Below are 21,642 nucleotides of genomic sequence, written 5' to 3'. Positions count from 1 at the left end.
ATGACTATGGGAAAGAAGAAAAAGAAATGCCACTTTCTTGATTTAAAAATTGTATCTGTGCAAGAGTGGTGGCACACCCCTGTAGTCAGTCCCAGCTGCTAGGGAGGGTTGGTAGGATGATCATGTGATACCAGGAGTCGGAGGCTGTGTAGTGTGCGATGATTGTGCCAGTGAATAACCATGCACTCCAGCCTGGGCAACATAGTGAAACCCCATTAAATAAATAAATTTAATAAATACATAAATAAGTTACAGAGATCATTGTTTATATTTCTATTATTAGGACTCAAATCCTCTAGATAGAGTTTTTTTGTTGTTGTTTTTCTTTTTGAGTTGGAGTCTCACTCTGTCACCCAGGCTAGAGTGCAGGTGCGTGATCTCAGCTCACTGCAAGCTCCACCTCCCAGGTTCATGCCATTGTCTTGCCTCAGTCTCCCGCCATTCTCCTGCCTCACCCTCCAGATTAGCTGGGACTACAGGTACCTGCCACCATGCACGGCTAATTTTTTTGGTTTTGGTAGAAACGGGGTTTCACCATGTTAGCCAGGATGGTCTCGATCTCCTGACCTCATGGTCCACCCCCCTCGGCCTCCCAAAGTGCTGGGATTACAGGCGTGAGCCACTGCACCAGGCCTGAGATTTTTCTTTACCTTTGGAGAGCTATGACTCCAGCGCAAACTTTCATATAATGCTTTGCCATTTTTACTTTCCCTCTCAAGGATTCCTGGAACTATAGTTTGTAAAATTATTGCACAGCATGTGTTTTATTTTTACTTCTGTTTGCTGTTAAGGCCTCTCTGGACAGTGACTATAACCTATAGCCTTGCCCAGTACGACTCAGGGTTTGGTACTGGCTGTGCCTTTCATGGGATGCTTACTTATCCTGATCGATGGCCTGAAGCCGAACTGCCCAGCTTACATCCAGGTGTCCTTCTCAGAGAGTACTTGTTTATACTGTAAGACACCCTGTGGCTCCTGTCTGACTGTGTCTAGTTTATTTCTACCAAGGTAACCACTCTTTAGGGAGAAAAGTGAGGTCCGTGTGTGTTCGTCAAGTGAAATACAGAGCAGGCAACTCAACACAATGTGTATAATGACATTAGTAATGTATCACTAACCAATCCCAGTAAGAAGAGGGCAGCACTCCTTGAAGTGCCAATGAAAATGAAGAGCTCTCCAGGCCACACACTCATAAGCAGCAGGGGTGCTGGAGGAGCCACTGGAGAAAGACATACTACTGTGCCATTTGGCTGAAGTCTTTGTGGGTGTATTTGTCAGGTTTTTTTTCCAGCGAGAGAGAACTACAGGGAGGGAGGTAGGCAGGTAGGCAGGTAGATAGATGTGTAGATGGAGAGTTGCTAGATAGACTATAGTTAGATGAATGGCATTTTGTTTGGGGATTTACTCGTGTAACATTGTAGAGACGGAGAATTCCCAAGCCAGCCATCTGCGAGTTGAAGGACCTTGGATGCTGTAGCGTGATGGCTCAGTCCAAAGCTGAAATCTTCAGAACCAGGGAAGCTCTTGGTGTAATTCCCAGTTTGGGACCAATGGCCTGAGAATCCAGGGCATTTACTGGTCTAAGTTCTGGAGTTTCAAGGTCATAGATCATGGAGTTGTATTTTCCAAGGGCAGAAAAAGGAGTATACTTTCTCCTGGAGAGAGACAGGAAAACTTTTAAAATGTTTTCATTTTTGGTTCTGTTTGGTCCCCAAGGAGATTGTATGCTGCCTTCCCTCATTGAGGGTGGGTTTTCCCACTAAATTCCCTGACTCATACCAACCTCTTCTGGAAACACCCTGGCAGACACACCCAGAAGTAATGCTTTACCAATTCTCTAGGTATTCTTTAATCCAGTCAGCACCTTAAATTAACCATGACAAGTCCAGCACCGTTCTAGTTGGCACCTATATGTATCACCTTAAGCCATAAGTAATCTTTAGATACAGACAATAACAAGGCAATATTTCTACCTAACATGATGCAACCATCCTGTGTGCAACCAAAACACACTATACTATTTGTCTTAAGAGCAGTGGAAGTTTGTGGGTGATGTTTACTCTTCTCCTGATACCCCATAACTTCAATACAAGTATGTTAAATTGCTAACACTTAACTGTTAGTATCAAGTTAACACATTCTTGTGTTTTGTGATAAAAGAAGAAGAGAGAAATAAAAACAATGTTATTTGCCTAAAGTATTCATATATAACATGCAAATGTATTCTTAACTAAGTAGATAGGAAATACTAGTGACAATTTTAATCCTTATTTCTGTAACTGGTCACCTGGTCCTGTCTGGTATGTATGTCTGTATTTATTTTATCATTTTTTTTTAATTTTTTATTTTTTGACACAGAATCTCACTCTGTCTCCCGGGCTGGAGTGCAGTGACGTGATCTCGGCTCACTGCAAGCTCCACCTCCCTGGTTCACACCATTCTTCTGCCTCAGCCTGCTGAGTAGCTGGGACCACAGGCGCCCGCCACCACGTCCAGCCAATTTTTTTGTATTTTTAGTAGAGACAGGGTTACACCGTGTTAGCCAGGATGGTCTTGATCTCCTGACCTTGTGATCCACCTGCCTCAGCCTCCCACAGTGCTGTGATTACAGGCATTAGCCACTGTGCCCGGCCTGTCTGGTATTTATAACTCCCTTCTACTGCTACCCATTCTGTATTCTCTTTGTCTTCAGCGAGCCCCTTTGCTGGTCCTGGGTCTTTACCTGGCAGGGTGATGCAAACCTTCATTCCTGAAACATCTGGAGCAGTTGTATTCTTGTCTGGAATGATTGTAATAACCCATTGAACTTAATAACAGGGAATAGTAATACTAAGACTTTGTTTTAGTCCATTTTCTGTTACTGATAACAGAATACCTGAAACTGAGTAGTTGATAAAGAAAACACATGTATTTCATACAGTTATGGAGACTGAAAAGTTCAAGGTTGGCAGGTTGTATGTGGCGAGATCCTGTTGCTGGTTGGGACTCTCTGAAGAGTTCTAAAGTCTACAGGGTATCATATGGCAATGGAGTAGCGCTTGCTGACATGCAAGATCATGTCTCCCTTCTTACAAGCCACTCTTCTCTCATAATAGACTATTAATCTTTAAATATTAATGTATTGATCCATGAAGGGATTAATTCACTGATGGGGTCAAACTCTTCATGATCCAATCACCTTTTAAAGGCCTCACAATTCAACACTGCCATGTTAGGGATGAAATTTCAGCATAAATTTGGAAAGGAAGCAATATTCCAACCCTAGCACTGCACTTCTATCTCTCTAAAAATCACACCCTGTCACAAAAGTTTTATTTCATTCCTATAGTTCAAAGGCTTAAATTGTTCCAGCACCAACAGAAAGTTCTAAAATGTAAAGTCTCCTCTGTCAGCCCATGAAATCAAAACAAGTTTTCTTGATACAAAACTCAGCAGATGGGTTGTCAATGCCCACTGCGTTCATGTTGGCTGCTGCCCAGAGAGAGCCACTTTACCAAGACAAGGGAATTACTATAGAGAACATTTTATACATATAGAGCCAGCTAAAAGAGAGAGCAGAGTTTTCATATTACTCAAAACTGCTTCTCCAAATACTCAGAGGCTAGAGTTTTTATAGATAGTTTTCTGGGCAGGGGGTTACAGAAAGGGACATGGTGATTGGTTGGGTCAGGGATGAAATCTTAGGAAGTCAAAGCCATCTTCTTTGCTGACTCAGCTCCTGGGTGGGGGCCACATATCCAGATGAGCCAGTTTACTGGTTTGGGTGGCACCCCCTGATCTGTCAGAATGCAAGTTATGAGAAATACCTTTTAAAAATAGTTTTTAAAAATAGTTTTAGCCGGGCGCGGTGGCTCACGCCTGTAATCCCAGCACTTTGGGAGGCCGAGGCGGGCGGATCACAAGGTCAGGAGATCGAGACCATGGTGAAACCCCGTCTCTACTAAAAAAAAAAATACAAAAAATTAGCCGGGCGCAGTGGCGGGCGCCTGTAGTCCCAGCTATTCGGGAGGCTGAGGCAGGAGAATGGCGTGAACCCGGGAGGCGGAGCTTGCAGTGAGCTGAGATTGCGCCACTGCACTCCAGCCTGGGCGACAGAGCGAGAGTCCGTCTCAAAAAAATAAAATAAATAAAATAAAATAAAATAAAAATAGTTTTAATAACAGGCATTTGTACGGAAATAGAAAATAATAACAAAGGTTGATGTTGGGCATAGTGTATCCAAATGTTAGATTCAAAGCATTTTTAAGTTGCAAAGGAGGATAGCGATGACAATCTCACGTATTTTTCATCTGCATCTCAAGGGATAAACTTCAGCATGCAGGGCCTCCGGAGGAAGGTCGTAGCCATTTCATTGAGTCCAGGTCAGAAAAGTGGAAGAAAAATGTGGATGTATTCGTTTGAGGACTTTAGCTCTGAGAGGTTTCAGAATTCAGTCCAAAGTGCAGAAAATAATAAAAAGCTCAAAAACAATGGACAAGACTGGAATCTAACAACAGGTGTGCTATAGTATTTTTCTGAAATATAATGTTTTGCTCTCTAGTTTTCATTTTTATTTAAGACATATCATAGTAGGACACATTTATTTGCAAAATAAGTTTTGGTATTATTATAGTTAGCCTGATTATTTGTGTAAAGTTCAGCAAGAATAATTATTTCCCATATTAGCTCTTTCTAAACTGGGTTTGCTGGAACTTTGTTCCCTAAGGAATCTCGGATTGGACTTTTTTAAAGCCTTGAAGGGATGTATCTGTGCCTGCAAATACTCGTACACGTTGGTTGAATTTCTCTCTTCTTCAGCTCCCAAGATAATTTGGGAATCATAGGCCTGTCAGAATGTGACAGTTTTTACTTACCACAGGTCAGGAACCCTGTGCAAGGCCTGTGTAGATCGTTACGAGGCCAGTTTCTTCAAGGGGCTTTTATCGTCTCTGTTGGTCAAATTTAATTCCTCAAGCCTGTCTGTTTGTATTTGAAAGTAGGCCATTCCACTGGTAAAATAACCATATCTTAGGTAAAATAATCTGTGCCTCCAGTTGTGTTCTGTTACAAAAGAAATCAGATTCTTATTGTACTTAGGTAAATAACTATATCTCCATAGTATAGAATACTCATAAATAGTTTTCAAATTCTGGAGAAATCAAGTAGAGAATATGAAATGTCTTTCAACTTTTGCTCACAGGAATATACTTTACTCAATCATGAGAAGCTGTAAATAGCTGAAAAGAAAAATGTTGTCTTGACTCAAAAATGACAAAAAGGTTCAGCAACTTTTCAAGCAACAAGTCATAAAAGGATTATGTTGGTCTTCTATTAGTTCAGTCCATGAAGTTAACTTTGTCTGACCTTGAGCCAGCAGTCCTCATAAACATACAGCTATCTATGAGAGTCCTGGAAGTTTGTTTTGTTTTTTTCCTATTTCAATGCCCCAATCTTTGGTTATGAGAAATCTGTATTCAAGAGAACATTTCAAAGAGCAAACACCTTTTGAATAGGTTATAAAAAAAGAACCACAGTAATCTGTGGATGACAATTATCTCAGGACAGCCACTGTTTTATTAATTTTACTTTGATTTTTTTGAGACAGGGTCTCAAGCCACCCAGGCTGGAGTGCAGTGGCACAATTATGGCTCACTGTAGCCTCACCTTCCTGGGATCAAGCGATCCTCTTTCTTCAGCCTCCAGAGGAGCTGGGACCACAGGCAAGTGCTACCACATACAGCTAATTTTTTCATTTTTTTGTAGCGATAAGGTCTCACTATCTTGCTCACGCTAATCTCAAATAGCTGAGCGCAAGCAATCCTCCCATCTTAGCCTCCTAAAGTTCTAGTATTACAGGCACGAGCCACCGTGCCCAGTTAGGACATTACAGGCCTGAGCCACTGTGTCCAACAAGGCCATTGTTAAAGACACAATCGACAAAGAAATCTGGTCATTTCTGTGGCACATAACAATTTAACATAATAAACATAATTATTACTGATAACATATACGAAGACATATTAGAATTATAGAAACCATATAATTTTGAAATACATACTAGTAACATATTTATATAATATAACCCAAAGAAAGTTAAACATAATTTTGTATTTGACAGTGTTTTCTGTAGGTTAATATACCAAATAAATAAAATATGTCTCTTTTGGACTTCAGGGGACCTAATACTTAAAAGACTAATGAGTTAAAATAAAAATTCTTAGTTTATAATTGTATTTTTCAAAGTTTGCCAATGTTAAAGGCTTAAAACACTTCATATCACCAAATAGAATCCCAGATAACTACAAATCATTTGCTTAGCCAAAATGATAGCTCAAAAATTTTAAAAGGCAAAAGCCTTAATTCATTGGTAGAGAGGAGACTCTGCTCTCCCAACAACAGGACCAAATAAAGTCAGCATGAGGCCATGTTAATCTGTATCTTCTCTCTCCACTACTTTTTCCAGTTTATTTAGAAGACAAAAAAATACTCTATTATCGCTCAGTATTATACAGAAATCTTGTTTAAAGAGAAAACCCAATTTTACCTTTGCATTAGTGTTTTATTAATGTCAAACCCAATTTTTACATAAAACCATATAAACAAACCGATCGAATCTAAATCAGTTTGACTCTAACTGTTTACAACTTTCTACCAAGCAACTGATTAATGCTCAATGAAAACTCTGTTTATCGCACATAAGCGTGCAGATATTGGGCCTGTGTCATTGTGATTTTTACATTAACGATCATTCTGTAGAAAATCTAAGTAACCCGCTTCAAGTTTTGGCAAGCTACTCACACTCACACACAGAACTTTCTTTACAAGACCAATCTTCTACAAACCTTTTATAACTTGCTTAAACCTTATGTTTTGTCCTATTATTTTTTTAACTTAAGACAATTTTTAAAACCTCTAATATAGACAAGATTACTTTTTAAAACAAAAATCGTATCTTTAGGTCTTTTTATAATTTTTTATAAAAAGACATTTTATAATTTTATATGCCTTGAATGTAAATGTTTTCTCAGTAGTATCGGTTACACGTGTTACAGTGTTAAATCTTCACAACTTTTATTTTTAGTGAAAGCAGTTTTAATTTCATACCAAGTGCAGAGCCTAGGACACAGAACAGAAATGAAGATAATGTCTGACTCTTTCTAACATAGCTGGGGGGCATGGCTAACTCAACATGTCCCCAGGCTTTACCTAGAAGCTACTGGCTCTAATGCAGGCAGGTTGGACAATTACAGAAAGTCACAGATATTTATAACCTTAAAACAGCAAAGAGAATATCTGACCTGCCTAATTTAGACCAAATGTCTACGTGTTGAAGAAATAATGTTATTGTACCAGTAATCTTTAGAGCTACCTTTATTGTTCAAAGATTATTAGAGTCATGTGAACTACAAAGCATTGTAGTTAATTTTTTTGATAAAATATTTAAGTGCATATATATGCCAATTAATTACAGCTCTTATATAGTTTGTTAGCAAAATATTATATATATGAAGCATATAAATACACAGACATAGAGAAGCAGATCTGGTAAAGTTATATGGATTCTTCATTTGTCAGTTTTTAAGTTTTTCTTTTTCATTTTAGATCATCAGTCTCTTGATTACCTGTTCCCTGCCCTAAACAGTTTTTAACCAGGCAGTTCCAAATTTTTATTTTAAAGGGATAAATCTTAGGTGAAATAAAATAGATAATTTATATTTTATCTAAGCCAAGGAAAAATGTGGGAGTTTCAGTCAGGATGGCCAGGAAAGGCAGACACTCTTCAATTTAGAGATTTTCTTAAAGTTGTTAAGTTTTTAAATGGGATTATTGACTTTGGTGTGGAACCTTTTAAAGAACAGAACCAGGAAAGCATGCAGTTTCTAGGGCCTGATAAGCAGGCAGAGCTGGAAGGCAAAACACATTCCCCTAAATGAGGAATGTCATTTTTATACTGAATCCTGGGTCCCCTAAAGAGGGAAACAATATGGGATGACACCGTGCAATGCTTCCACAGTGTATTTCATTGTAAGGACATTTCCCCAAGGCTGCTGGACAATGCAACACCAATCAGCCCACTCTGTAATCAGCCCGTAAGAGCACACCTTTGTTATTTAAATGTGCAAATAAAAGAGTATCACCCTGTAATAATAATCAGTTACTGTAAGCAACTTCCATTAGTCATTTTAAAAAGTATATATATATTTTTTATCTAGCTATTACACAACAAGGTTAACTTTTTTTTCATAATGCAAAGTAATTTCAGGTCCTTGGCAAGAGTCAAAAAGATTAGATACAAGAGGAAGGAGGAACAGACAGGAGTAAATGGAGGATCAAAAAGAATTCCACTGAATGAGAAACTTTTACAGAGAGAGAGCAAAGGCTTTAAAATCGTATCTGTACACATGTAGCTCAATATCAGCCTTAATCAATTGGTTTTTGATTGCAGAGACATCAAAAGAAAATCTGCTGAAATCTTTTATTAATAGATTTTAGCCAGGACAAATAGATAGTATTTTTGGCTTTAAACTTTTCCAAAGGTAACTGCCCATGAGAAACTTATAAGCCTAACTAAGGTTATGACTTAACCGTGGATGCATGAGGTGTCTCAGAGAGATGGCAAGCAGTTTTTGCAAGACTGAGAATTTCTCCAGAGATAACTTAGAAAGCAAAATTTAAGGCAGAAAATTAGGAGATGTCCATGGAGAAGAAAATAATTGAATGAATGTCAAAAAGTCTCCGAGTATCATACTCGAAAGGGCTTACTGCTTGAGCTGAGAATCAAACCCAGGCTGCTGCAGTAAAAGGGAAAACCTTAGTTACTGAGCTGCACTATGGGCCAGTTGCTGTTGGTCAGAAATAATGTAGGTCAGTCAGCTCCAAGCTTCAAGGATTTTAACTGCTCAAGAGAATCCTTAAATTAGCTGTGACATTGTCATGTATCCTTTCAGACTGGCTGCCTGACATGAACCCAGAAATTCCAACCCTCTGTGTGTGGGAGAACAAGGGACAGCACCCTCACATGGTTACAAAGTCAAGTTTTCAAGGACATAAGACAAGAGGGAAACTTCAAATTTTTTGTTTCAGGGAGGTGTAGCAAATTTTGTAACTGACCCGTCTGCAGGGCCAGCCCAAACAGTGGGCTGATAGGGATCCTAGGCCTCTTAGGTTTCACAGTATTAATGCTATCTCTAGGAGCAATTGGGGATGTTAGTAATCTGAAGGCCTCTGGCTGTGTGACTCCTGAGCCATATTTTCTAATCTTGTAGTTAATTTGTTGGTTTTATAAAGGTGGTCTGGTCCCCAAGCAATTAAGGGATTTGTTTCAAGGAGGGGCTCTCATCTTTGTTTCAAAGTTAGGCTGTAAACTCCCCCAGTTAATGTTCCCTTTGTCCAGGAACGAAGAAGGGCAGCTTGGAGATTAAAGGCAAGATGGATTCCGTCAGGTCGTATCTCTTTTGCAGTTATAATTTTCTCACTGTTAGAATTTTTTCAAAGGTGATTTCAGGATAAACATAATGTACTCATTCCCATTCTATAAGAGAGAAATAGACAAAAAGAGAAAAGCAACAGCCCCTAAGTAAATTTGAAGTCCAGCAGGGCAAACATTACATCTTAAAGCTGGAGAGCATTTTTTTTGACTCCTTAACACACTGGGGTGAGGGTTGGACTGGCAAGCCCTAGGCAGTGTCACCCCTAACGTTTTCCTGGTGAATCACCCATGGGTGCTTGTACTGGTTGAAATTTTCCAGGCAGGTTTGAATGCCATGGGGGACTTCACAATCCTGAGATCCTGGTAGTGGCACCACTTCCTCAACTCCACTAGGCATTACCCACGTGGAACTCGCTGCAGTGACCTCACTGCTGTAGCTTCACTTGGCATTGCCCTGGTGGGGACTCTGCCACAGTTCCAACCCCACATTTGTGTTTGGCATCCTTCTACTGGGGGCTCTCTGCAGTGGATCTGCCCCTGTGACAGCTCTCTCTCTGGAATCCCAGGCTTTCAAAAAAAATACTTTGAAATTTGTGAAGACTGCCAAGCCACCGTGTATGCCTTAAGTGTAAGAAATGCATTTATTTTCTTTATAAATTACCCAATATTTTGTATTCTGTTTTAAGCAACAAAGAAGGCACTAATACAGAAAACTGGTAATGACAAGTAGGTTGTTGCTGAAAATGAATACCTAAAAATATGGAAGTGTCTTTCAAACTGGGTGATGGGCAGAGGCTAAAAGAATCTTAGAGAGGCAGACTAGTAAAAGCCTGTATTCTTGTGAGGGTTTAGAAGATAAGAAGACTAGGAAATATTTGTGAGTCCTTAGAGATTGATGAAGTGTTTGTGACCACACTGCTTCGGGGGAAATGGCATCATATAATGCATGCTAGCTCAGAGCATACACAGCCTTCTAGAGAACCTTTCCCCACAGTTACACAGTATTGTCATCTAGCAGGTGCTGAAACTGTAACTCCCAAAGCTTATTCCACAATTGTGTCAAGTGAGTTGCTTCAGGATTGTAGGGAACATGGTGAATTCATTGAAGTTTCTGAGCATGAGCTCTTGTTTGCCCTTCTTTGTCTGTGAAATGAGTTCCTTGTTCAGAAGCAATGCTGTGTGGAATACCATAATGGTAGATAGGCATTCTTTAAGTCCATGGATGGTAGCTTCCACAGAATATTTACATGCAAGGAAGTAAAATTTATAGACAGAATAACTGTCTTACTATTCCAGGAAGAACAAAATGCTGCCCCTTCCCTGATGAAAGCTGCCCAATGTAATCAACCACTGCCCACAAGGAAATGGGCAGATCATCCTGGCGAGCGGTGCCATATAGAAGGTCGGTATTAGTTTCTGCTGCTGACAGTTGGAACACTCTGAGGGGACTGTAACCTGGTTGGCCATGGTGAAAGGAATTCCAGGTTGCTGTGTGCATGCATAATCTCAGTCCTTACCACTTTGGCCACTTTATTCATAAGCCCAGTGACTGATGACATAGGTGCCTGGGAAAAGAGGCTGAGTACTGTCAGAGGATGCATGATCGCATCCACTGGAGGATTAGAGTCCAGAAGAGCTATGGTAAGAGAGTGAGCCAGTTTTCCTCTGTTTCCCGGCACAGTTTAGCCAACCTTCTCTTTAAGGTTTAGGTGGCTCTTTCTGCTTCTCCTGAGCACTGGGGTCTCCTTGCTGTGTGGAGTTTTCAGGAGATTTCTAGGCCTTCAGCTACCTTTTGAGTAATTTGAGATATAAAAGCTTATCCACTGGCCGAGCACGGTGGCTCACACCTGTAATCCCAGCACTTTGGGAGGCCAAGGCAGGTGGCTCACAAGGTCAGAGGTTCAAGACTAGCCTGGCCGACATGGTGAAACCCTGTCTGTACTAAAAAGTACAAAAAAATTGGTCAGGTGTGGTAGTGGGCATCTGTAATCCCAGTTACTTGGGAGGCTGAGGCAGGAGAATTGGTTGAACCCAGGAGGCGGAGGTTGCAGTGAGCCGAGATCATGCCATCGCACTCCAGCCTGGGCAACAGGGTGAGACTCTGTCTCAAATTAAAAAAAAAAAAAAAAAGGGAGGAAAGAAAAAACAGAAAAACTTGCCCAGTGCATGGTTTTAGGCAGCCCGAACCTAGAAAAAGAATGTCCTTTAAGAGATGGCGTGATACCTCCAAGGTGGTCTCAGAGAGAGTTGAATGCCTTCACCCATCCTGGGAAGATAACAACCACACCTAGAAGGTATCTAAAGTTCACAGGAGTCTGGAGCATGACCATAAAGTGTGTTTGCCAGTCCTCACCAAGGTAAATTCCCCTAAGTTGTACTCCTTAACATGAGGACTTCAGGGTGGTCTGTTATGAGGACTGTTAGTCTGGCAGAGAGAGCAACTCTGGGTCACTTGCTGCACTGTCTCTCCAAGGTTGGGAGTGGTCATCATTTGAAGGAGCCAATTGTACAGGGTTCTCTACCATAATGTGAGTTCTCATGGGCCTCCTTAACTGCCTGGGTAGCTATGGATTTTCGAAAAAATATTTGCCTGTGAGAGTTTTCAAGCCATCGTGGATATCCTCTGCTTTTTAGGAAGACTTCCTGGGGGGATTACTGCTAGGGAGCTGGTGTGCCAACTACAGAGACTCCTGGTGTCGAGGAGGCTGTGAGTCTCAGGGGAGGCCAGGTATCACAGGGTTCTTCAGCGGGAGAGTCCAGTTCAGGAAACACCTGTGTCCCTTCTCTTCCTTTTATCCTTGTGGAAGGCAATTTACATGTTTTTTTGTAGGCCCTTATTCTGACATAGGGCCATAAATACCTTATGTATGTATGTATGTATGTATGTATTGTATGTACGTATTGTATGTATGTATTGTATGTATGTATGTATTGTATGTATGTATTGTATGTATGTATGTATTGTATGTACGTATTGTATGTATGTATTGTATGTATGTATGTATGCATGTATTGTATGTATGTATTGTATGTATGTATTGTATGTATGTATTGTATGTACGTATTGTATGTATGTATTGTATGTGTGTATGTATGTATGCATGTATTGTATGTATGTATTGTATGTATGTATGTATTGTATGTATGTATGTATTATATGTACGTATTGTATGTATGTATTGTATATGTATGTATGTATGTATGCATGTATTGTATGTATGTATGTATTGTATGTATGTATGTATGTATTTTGCTTTTGGTAAAAGAGATCTAGTTAGAGAATTTCCCACTATATGAAATGAAAATACCTTATAAGTGCTCAGAGGACTTATTACTGCACTTCCACCATGTTGAATCTGCATAATATTATCAATGCCGTGGACCAGTGTAGTATCTTATGGAAGGAGAAGGTGACCAACTTCCTGCAAACTCTGACTGGGTTATGGAAAGTTGATATTATGTTGAGGTAGGACAGAGAAAGTATGCTACTGGCATTGACCCTGAAATTAAGCTACTTCTGGTAGGCCTTATGAAGAGAAATAGAGAAAAAGCTTCACTAGATCAATAGGTGCATACCAGGTACCAGGGAATGTGTTAATTTGCTCAAGTGATAAAACCACATCTGATACAGCAGTTGCAATTACAAGGAACACTTGGTTTAGCTTGTGGGAATCCACTGTCACTCTCCAGGATCCATCTGTCTTTTGCACAGGCCAAATTAGACAGGGATGTGTTGGAATCTCCACCCCTGCATCCTTCCAGTCCTTGATGGTAGTGGTAACCTCTACAGTCACTCCAGAGGCGTGGTTATGAATTTGATTTTCTATTTTCCTGGGTAGAGGCAGCTCTAGTGCCTTCCATTTAGATTTTCCCACCATACTACCCCTCACTCCACAGGTCAGGGAACCAATGTGGGAAATGTACCAGGTGCTAATTATGTGTATTACAGCTGTGCATCTGCAACTAGAGAAATGACCAGAGTATGTGTTTGGGGCCACTGGACCCACTGTATTTTCATGTGACTAAAATTTAATCACCTGACCTCCATAAATCCCCACTCTGACTGGCATTCTGTAGTGATGTTTTGAGTTGAGTCTTCTGGAATCAATGTAAGGTCAGAGCATTGTTTACTAGTCCTGAAAAGTTCTTTTATATTCCTTTCCCCAAAACACAGCTGTTAAAAGGTTATAGATTCCCTTTTGGGAAGGATCAGAGAAAGATTAACAGTATAAAGTTTTTGTGGTATACCTGGGCCCTTCATCAAGGGGACCTGTCTGCTCCCTTTTTCAAGGAGTTCTTGACTGTAAACTGGCTCTTTTCTTGGATTTTAGTAGGAGCTGTGATTTTCTATTGATTTGAGTTCAACTTTTGTAAACGTAATGTAAATGTTTTCAGTATTTTCATATCAATTAAGAGTGTATTAGGCTTCTTTTCTATTTTACTTCTAAGAACACCACGGCCAGACTAGCCAACACCATAGATCTACTTGAGTCGGATGAATCTGAATGTTGCCTTACCTTTGCTGCCCCTTTTGGTAACTGTTGTGCCCAGACCGTTTGTTCCCCAAAGAAGACCACCAGAGTCCAGAGTCAAAGCCAAGTGGCAAGGATCTTTACTACAAGTTCGAACCTGGTCCCTCCATTCCACAGCATACAAGAGGGCCCCGAACAATGTGAGTGTTTGCTTTTTATAGCCCGAAAGTTACAGGGGAACAAAGGAATTCTTTTGGTTCCCACGCTTTCAGTAAAACTTTGAACGGCTGCCTCCTTATCGGAGACTTTCCAGGTGGTGTTTGTACTGGGCTCAGGAAGTTTGAGAGATATATGGCGATATGTGGTGGGATGGGAGGATGGGATGTGTTTGTACTGGGCTTATTTGTTTTGAGCCCGGGGCTGAGGAATGTGCCTGATTTCTTTTCATTCCCCCTTTTCATAGGTACTTCTAGAGCCAATCTTGGGTCTTATAAGTCTGATTCTGTTTCAGCGTTTACAGGTTGGTATTGGGCTCTGAGGACCATGAGCTGTACGGTGTCAAATCTCTCCTTAGCAAATTGTAAAATTCTGTTAACGACACAATGTCCTACGGTAAGCAGAAATAGTAGACTTAGCAGGGGTCCAAGGGAGGGGGATAACAGAGAAAACATAGAGGAATTCCACCATTGGTCTGCAGCTGAAGCAAACTGCCATGTTTTTACTTCTGCGCTTAACTTGCGTAACTGTTGGACCCGGTCCTCTACAAGCCCTGATTCATTTATGTAGAAACAACAGTCTTCTTTCAGAAACATACATGTACCACCTTTTTCTGCAGTGAGTGGGTCTAGGGCCCTCCGGTTCTGCAAGGTTACCTGAGCTAGGGACGTGAGCTGCTGCTGAAGGGAGGCAAGGGACTCAGCTGACTCCTCCATAGCAACGGCAAATTGTTGGTACAGCTTGTTACTTTCTATGAGGGTGTGACCTAGGGCTCCCTCCGCCATCCCGGCCACAATGAGGGATGCGGTGAGGGAGATTCCTGCAATGAGGGGAAGAAATATGGCTCGTGCAGGTCTCGGTCTAGGGACTGGGTGAATAGCAGTACTAGTCCAGTTACCGGTGTACCCTAGGAACTCGCCAGCAGTTAGTAGAGTCAACCGGGGAACTAATGTGACAGGAAGACACAGTAGGTTGGTAACAGAGGGACTAGGTAGGTTCTTAGATAATGTTCCATTACACCAGAAGAATATGCCCGGCGGAGCCCTTAGGGTGATATTAGGGGGCATTTCAGTGATGCTGCAGAGGCTGGAATTGGTTCCTGAGAAATAGTAGGGAAATTTCTCCTGACTGGGGTTTAGGTATAGAGACACGTTTAGGATAGGAGCATATGAGAGGTTTCGGAGGTTGTTAGCTTGGGCAGAGGTAGAGGATCCCCAAGGCAGAGGGACAGCAGTTAGCGGTGGATGCCCTAGAGTGGCACACAGAAAGCAGCCAGACAGGCTGTGAAGTCCTGTAAGGTTAGCAAGTTCTAGTCTTTCTTGTAATAATTTTAACCAGGAGAAAGGACGTAAGTCTTGTGTTAGTCTGTTTTCCTGTCGTTGGATATTCCCGTGGACCAGGGGCAGTACTTGCACTAGGCCTCGCCACAGATAGAGGTGACTGCTAGGCCATGTGGAGGAGGGGGAGTAGTATACAGCCCCATGTTGAGGCGTGGTCCAGCGGGAGTTCCAGGGGTCTCTAACTATCTATGTATATGAAAAGTCTCCATCCCGTCTACGATGGAAGGGCCACTTAGGGTCTAACTGTTTTTTCTCTCCCCAATAACGGGATCTATGGATGTTACAATAGTTATAAGGACAGCCGGCATTTTGGTGCCACCAGTAGTGTTTACAATTGTATTTAGTCTGATCAAACTCAAAGCATATTATTGGTGTCATAGGTTTGGCTATTTGAAAACCAGTAAAATTTAGTAGAATTGGGCTGTTGCACCCTGAGGAGGGGCAATCAGCACTGGCCAATAATTTCCCGGGCTTATGAGGTTGCCCAGGGTGGGTTCGGTTTTCATAAAGCCAGAATCTCCAGACAAAGGGATTAAGAGCTGGTTTTGTGATTTCCCCAGCGGCCACTAGGGCGACTAACGTTAGGGTTAGACTACCTAACTGCATGTTTGCATGAGCTATGCTGCCGGCGCAGGGTTAGTTTTAAGGGGTTGTTCTTAGCTCTGTCCACAGTCCACGTATTCGGTGCTTCAGCCGCCGCTGTGATTGGTCCCAGAAGGTCGGAGGTTGGGTCCACTGGCTTGACGTGGGTGTAGTGGATCCACGACGCGATGCCTTCTACCTTCAGGGTGGTGGGTGTGGTTAGGAGTACCTGGAGTGGTCCTTTCCACCTGGGTTCTAGGGTCTCTTGTTGGTGTCGCGTGACCAGGACCCAATCTCCCAGCTGGTACGGATGGGGTGTCGGTGGGGGACCGGTCTCATATAGTTCCTTCAGCTTGGGCCAGATTTCTTGATGAATTTTCTGCAAGGCTTGTAGGGAAAATAAGAGTTCAGAGACATTTTCTGTTTCAGACTTGAGCAGATCATCTTTTAGGCTGGGAACTAGGGGTGGGGGTCTGCCATACATGATTTCATAAGGGGTAAGGCCCAGTCTGTAAGGGGTATTACGGGCCCGGAACAGAGCGTAGGGGAGAAGGACCACCCAATTAGCGCCAGTCTCCATAGTTAATTTAGTTAAGGTCTCCTTTAAGGTCCGATTCATCCTCTCTACCTGTCCTGAACTCTGGGGCCTGTAAGCACAATGTAGTTTCCAATTTGCCCCAAGGATGGAAGCCAAATCCTGACTTACCTTGGCGACGAAGGCCGGCCCATTATCTGACCCTATCTGGACAGGGAAGCCATACCTGGGGAGGATCTCTTCCAGGATTTTCTTTGCTACAACCTGACCAGTTTCCCTTTTGGTGGGGAATGCTTCAGTCCACCCTGAAAAAGTATCTACAAAGACAAGTAAGTACCGATACCCGTATTTTCCTGGCTTTATCTCAGTAAAATCTATTTCCCAGTAGATACCGGGCCTGGTTCCCCTGAGCCTTGTTCTCGTTGCAGCCTGGGATTGGGGGTAGGCATTGTTAAGCTGGCAGACTTTGCAACTTGTCACAATGCTGCTGGCCATCTCGACTGTATGTCTGAATTTGAGCTTAGAGCGTCTGATCAGGTCTATCATCCGCCGAGCACCCAGGTGGGTGGTTCTGTGGATGTGTTCTAACACTTGTTGTCCTAATTTTTCTGGTAGGATGGTTTGGTCATTAGTATCAGTCCACCACCCATTCTGGATCTGTTTCAGGGGAAGTTTGTCAATCCACTGGAGATCTTGTTCTGAATAATCAGGGAGATATAGCAAGTCCTGGGGGCCCGGATCAGGGAGCTGGAGTGCAAGGAGCTGGCTGGGAGCCTTTGCCACACTCCTTGCAGTTTGGTCTGCCAGAAAGTTGCCTTGAGCAATTGGAGTGGTTGGTTTCTGATGCCCTGGACAATGTACAATAGCCAATTTTTCTGGTCTCCATAGGGCTGTTAGCAGGGCTAGGATTTCTTGCTTGTTTTTTATTTCTTTTGCTTCAGCCGTTAGTAACCCTCGCTCCCTGTAAATGGCCCCATGTATGTGCGCCATAGTAAAAGCATAGCGGCTGTCTGTGTATACTGTCAGTTTCTTCCCTGCCCCTAAGGTAAGAGCTCGGGTGAGTGCTATCAGTTCGGCCTTCTGGGCCGATGTTCCCGGGGGCAGGGGTTCCGCCCAAATTACGTCAGTCTCTGAAGTTACTGCCGCTCCAGCGTACCTCTGGCCTTGGTGTATGAAGCTGCTCCCATCAGTGAACCAGACTAGGTCAGCATCCGGAAGTGAGCGGTCCTGCAGGTCCTCTTGAACTCCGTGCACCTGAGCTAGTATCTCGGTGCAATAATGGAGTGGCACATCCAGGTCTGGGTTGGGCAGCAGCGAGGCAGGGTTTAAGGTCGTTGGGGGCAGGAAGGTTATCCTGATAGGATTTAGTAGTAGTCCTTGGTAGTGGGTGAGCCGGGCGTTACCTATCCATCGATTAGGTGGCTGTTTGAGTACACCCTCGATGGCATGTGGGGTAATGACCCATAATTCTTGACCCATGACAAGTTTATCAGCATCTTGTACCGTCAGGGCCGTGGCTGCAATCATTGGGAGACAAGAGGGCCACCCGGCAGCCACTGGGCCTAATTTCTTTGACAGGTAGGCAACCGGCCTCTGCCAGGGGCCTAAGTTCTGAGTTATTACCGCCTTGGTGACACCCTTGCTCTCGTCCACGTATAAGTGGAAGGGCTTGGTGACATCAGGTAGTCCCAGTGCAGGCGCAGAGAGTAGGGCGGTTTTGATCTGTTGGAAAGCCGACTCGGCTTCTTCTGTCCAGTTAAATGGCTGCTGCCCCCGTGTTGCCTGATACAAGGGTTTAGCCAGCTCTGCGAACGCAGGTATCCATAGTCTACAAAATCCCGCCGACCCCAGGAATTCCCTTACTTGTCGGGTGGATTGTGGCCTGGGGATCTGCAGAACAGTCTGCTTCCGGGCGTTTGTTAACCAGCACTGCCCTCCTTTTAGCAGGTACCCCAGATATGTCACTTCTGATTTACAGATTTGAGCTTTCTTTGCCAAGGCTTGGTAGCCTAGATTCCCTAGAGCTTGTAAGAGACCCTTGGTCCCTTGAATACAAGCTTCTTGGGTCTCAGCAGCAATCAGGAGGTCATCAACATACTGTAGTAAGGTTATTTCAGGGTGTTTGCGTCGGTACTCACCCAGGTCTTCATGGAGGGCCTCATCGAACAGGGTAGGAGAGTTTTTGAATCCCTGCGGCAGTCTGGTCCATGTCAGTTGGCCACTTATGCCCCTCTCAGGGTCAGTCCACTCGAAGGCGAAGAGCTTTTGGCTCTGAGGGGCTAAAGGCAAACTGAAGAAAGCATCTTTCAAATCTAAAGCAGTGTACCATTGATATTTAGGGTTTAGGGTACTCAGGAGGGTGTACGGGTTAGGCACGGTTGGGTGTATGTCCAAAACCCTCTTACTGACTTCTCTCAAGTCTTGTACAGGTCTGTATTCTCCACTATTAGGTTTTCGTACCGGCAACAATGGAGTATTCCAGGGCGAGTGACATGGGCGAAGGACCCCTTGGTCGAGGAGCTGGCGAACATGTGGTGCAATCCCTTCTTTGGCCTCTAGGGGCGTCAGGTATTAGCGTACCCACACGGGGTCTTTCCCAGGCTTAAGTTCAACAAACAAAGCAGGATGGTGTTTTGCTAGTCCTAAGCCCCCTGTTTCTGCCCAAGCTCCTGGATATTGCTGGAGCCAGGTTGCTATGTCCTGGTCAGGGGCCGCTCGCTCCTGGTGGAGCCGGTATTCATCTTCTAGGGTTATAGTCAGGACGGACACGGGCTGACTTTGGGAGTTGGTCACGACGGGCCCCTCAGGGAGGAAATGGATCTGTGCTCCCATTTTAGTTAGCAGGTCTCTCTCTAGTAGGGGACAGGGGCTCTCAGGGATAACCAGGAAAGAATGGGTTACATTCCTGGCTCCGAGGTTTACTGTTCTTTGTGTTGTCCAGGGGTATTTCTTAACTCCTGTGGCCCCTTGCACCCACGAGGACTTGGAGGATAATTTTCCATTAGTTTTAACTAGGACCGAGTGCTGTGCTCCTGTATCGACCAAGAACTGGACTGGGGACCCCTCCACTTGTAAAGTTACCCTAGGTTCGGGGAGGGGGTCCGAACCCCGTCTTCCCTAGTCTTCATCTTGAGTGACTAGTACGGGTGTAGACCTAGGGGGTCCCTGTCCTCGTTGTTTCTTTTTGGGGCAGTCTCTTATCCAGTGACCAGCTTCCTTACAGTATGCACATTGGTCTTTGCTCAGATTATCATGTCTGGGGGACCGCCTAGGTTGGGTGTTCTCTGGCTGTAGATGCTCTTTCTGTACTACTGCTGCCAGGACCTTGGTCATTTTTTCAGTGGCTTTAAATTGCCTTTCCTCTGGAGTATCTCTGTTATTGTAAAGCCGCTGGGCTATCTGAAGAAGGTCCTGAATCCGCTTTCCCTCCAAGTCTTCTAATTTCTGGAGTTTCCTTTTAATGTCTGGGGCCGCCTGATTTACGAAAGACATTACAACAGCTGCCTGACTTCCTGGAGCCTCTGGGTCTATGGGGGTGTACTGTCTAAAAGCTTCCATTAATCTTTCTAAGTAGGTAGCTGGGTTTTCTGCCTTTCCCTGCAGAACAGAGTATACTTTAGCCAAATTAGTGGGCTTGCGAGCAGCCGCCCGGAGACCCGCCATTAGAGTCTGGCGATAAAGGCGTAGCCGTCCCCTACCTTCTGCCGTGTTGTAGTCCCACGCTGGCCTGGTCAGAGGAAAGGTCGCGTTTATGAGGTCAGGGTTGGCAGTTGGTTGACCGTCGTCCCCCGGGACCAGCTTTCTAGCTTCTACCTGTATTCTCTCTCGCTCTTCCGTGGCAAACAAGATTCGGAGGAGCTGCTGACAATCATCCCAAGTGGGCTGGTGGGTGAACATGAGACTATCCAGTAAAGCCAGTAAATCTTTGGGGTTGTCTGAAAACCAAGCACTCTGAGTCTTCCAGTTATACAGATCACTGGTGGAGAATGGCCAGTACTGGAGCCTGGGGATTCCTGTGTCATCTGGGGGTCCTATTTCCCGAAGGGGTAAAGCCACCGTGGAGTCAGGCGGCTGGGGGGGCTAGTCCGCGAAGTGCACCCTCGCGTCCGCCCCGCCGGCCCTTCAAAGTTACTTTCCCTTTCAGCGGGCCCATGTGTGCCGGCCGCCTCCCATCCGCCTGCTCGCTCCCACGGCTCAGCCCGGGGGGTGGGTCCGTGTGCGTCGGCTGCCTCCCTTCCACCTGCTCTTTCCCGCAGCTCAGCCCGGGGGGCTGGGGCCTGGGGCCCGGAGGGGTACGGAGGGGGTTCTGTGAACAGTGGGTCCCCGCTGTCAGGTAGAACAGGATTCGGGGGGGCAGCTGGTTGCTTGGATTTTAGCGGTCGAGCAACCAGTGCCTTACAGGGTTCAGAGGCCAATTGGAAAGGGGACAGCCAAGGGGGCGGGTTCTCAACAAGGTCCTGCCATATGAGGATATATGGGATTTGATCTAAGTGGCCCGCATGCCCAGGTAGGAAAATCTTGGACTTTACTCTAGTGATGACAGCAAGTCGGAAGGTCCCTTCGGGTGGCCACCCCACATCAAAGGCAGGCCATTCAGAGCGACACAGAGTAATTAGCTTTCCTTTCCTAATTTCTATACCAAGATCATGGCCCCTTGCTCTAACTTCTTTGAAATTACTTGTAAGGAGAGATAGAGGAGTGCTCTGGGTATTACCCATCCTGTAATGATTTGTAGTCTCTTCCTGTAAAGGAATGTGGGTTAGAATCCCTGTAAAGGAAATCTGATCTGACTTATTAATGATATCTAGTCGCAGGCGCGCTTTGGCAGCCTGGGTCAGAGACAGTTGCTGCCTAGATCACAGACACGCTCGGGCACCCCAGATCAAAGACGGCTGCTGCCCAAAACGATCGCAAGCGCGCACCGGAAGCCCGGGTCAGAGTTAGCTGCCTGGATCGCGATCGCGCTCGGGCAGCCCAGATCAAAGACAGCTGCTGCCCAAACCGGGGCAGTTCAGATCGCAAGCACGCACCGGAAGCCCGGGTCAGAGTTAGCTGCTTGGGTCGTGATCGCGCTCGGGCAGCCCAGAT

The 21,642-nt window shown here is 44.2% G+C and overlaps 1 long non-coding RNA gene across 16 annotated transcripts in view; it reads left to right on the top strand.

Moving 5' to 3' along the window:
- The window catches only part of LOC119623586 (uncharacterized), a 406,106-nt gene that overhangs the window by 41,975 nt on the left and 342,489 nt on the right, over positions 1 to 21,642 (top strand). The window lies entirely within an intron of this gene.

Source organism: Chlorocebus sabaeus, chromosome 26 (assembly GCF_047675955.1).
Source record: "Chlorocebus sabaeus isolate Y175 chromosome 26, mChlSab1.0.hap1, whole genome shotgun sequence".
NCBI lineage: Eukaryota > Metazoa > Chordata > Mammalia > Primates > Cercopithecidae > Chlorocebus > Chlorocebus sabaeus.
Note: the sequence above shows the minus strand (reverse complement) of the source record. Positions and strands in the feature narration are given on the sequence as shown.